The following is a 1,357-nucleotide window of genomic DNA, read 5'->3' on the forward strand; positions in this document are numbered from 1 at the left end:
GTGACTGGTTGGCAGATTTTGAATATACAACAACAATCACGAGAAATTTTAAAGGCAACAACCCTTTATGTACTACATATGGTTCAATTATCGCAGATAATGTTTGTGCCTGGGGGTCGGACACTGGTCTGTAGGACATAGAGAACAGTAAACGGTAAGGCTAAAGAACACTATGTGTTATTCTGTTCTAGCTGTCTACCAAAAGAAGACATGAAAATAAACCGAATATACGAATATATGCAAAAAATATAATTGAAAACGATAAATTAAACCAGTGATACGATGTGAGAAGCAGTTAACATGTGGGATGTCACTTCCCGGGGGCTATTAAAAACTTAACTAAACTCCTCCCGAACAGGCCATGAAGGCCCAATGGCACCGACCGGCCACCGTGTCAACCTCAACCCGTAGGCGTCACTGGATGCGGATATGGAGGGACATGTGGTCAGCACACCACTCTCCCAGCCGTATGACAGTTTCCGAGACCGGAGTCGCTACTTCTCAATCAAGTAGCTGCTCGGTTTGATTCACAAGGGCTGACTGCACCCCACTTGCCAACAGCACTCGTCACACCGAATGGTCACCAATCCAAGTGCTAGCCCAGACCGACAGCGCTTAACTTCGGTGATCTGACGGGAACCGGTGTTACCACCGCGGCAAGGCCGTTGGCTCCTGGGGCTATTGGTGACACAACCAGGTGTACCGGTATGAAATGAGCGTTAAGATACAAATGTGTCGATAGGGAACATTTGTTGTGAACGAGCCTTAATTTTTTTTGTTTGGTTGGTATGACATCTGTCAAAGATATTTAGTATACATCAAGTCATGTAACAAACAACATCATATCTCTTCATCATGTTAACAATGTCGAATTTTGTACCAGAAAGTGATGATTTGCGGAAAGCATTAATTTTTTGTTTTCATTTGAAAAAAAGTGCTGCAGTGTCGCATCGAATGCTTGTCGAAGTATATGGTGATCATGCTCTATCAGAAGCAAGATGCAAAAGATGGTTTCAACGGTTCAGAAACAATGATTTTGATGTGAGAAATGAAGAACGTGGAAGACCACCAAAAAAGTTCGAAGACGCCGAATTGGAAGCAATACTGGATGAAGATGATACTTTCAGTCAGAAGCAAGTGGCAGCAATGCTAAATGTTGCACAACAAACAATTTCTGACCGTTTGAAAGCTATGGGAAAGATTAAAAAGTGTGGAAAATGGGTGCCACATGAACTGAATGAAACACAGATGGAAAACCGAAAAACCATTTATCAAATTTTGCTTCAAAAGACGTGAGAGAAAATCAATTTTGCATCGAATTGTTACTGGCGATGAAAAATGGATTTATTTTAAGAAT

General features: G+C 41.7%; 1 pseudogene; it reads right to left on the reverse strand.

Annotated features, from left to right (window-relative positions):
- Positions 1-552: 552 nt before the first annotated feature.
- On the reverse strand, positions 553-670 carry LOC124623268 (annotated as a pseudogene).
- Between the last annotated feature and the right edge of the window lie 687 nt (positions 671-1,357).

This window comes from Schistocerca americana, chromosome 7, assembly GCF_021461395.2.
Source record: "Schistocerca americana isolate TAMUIC-IGC-003095 chromosome 7, iqSchAmer2.1, whole genome shotgun sequence".
NCBI classification, from domain to species: domain Eukaryota; kingdom Metazoa; phylum Arthropoda; class Insecta; order Orthoptera; family Acrididae; genus Schistocerca; species Schistocerca americana.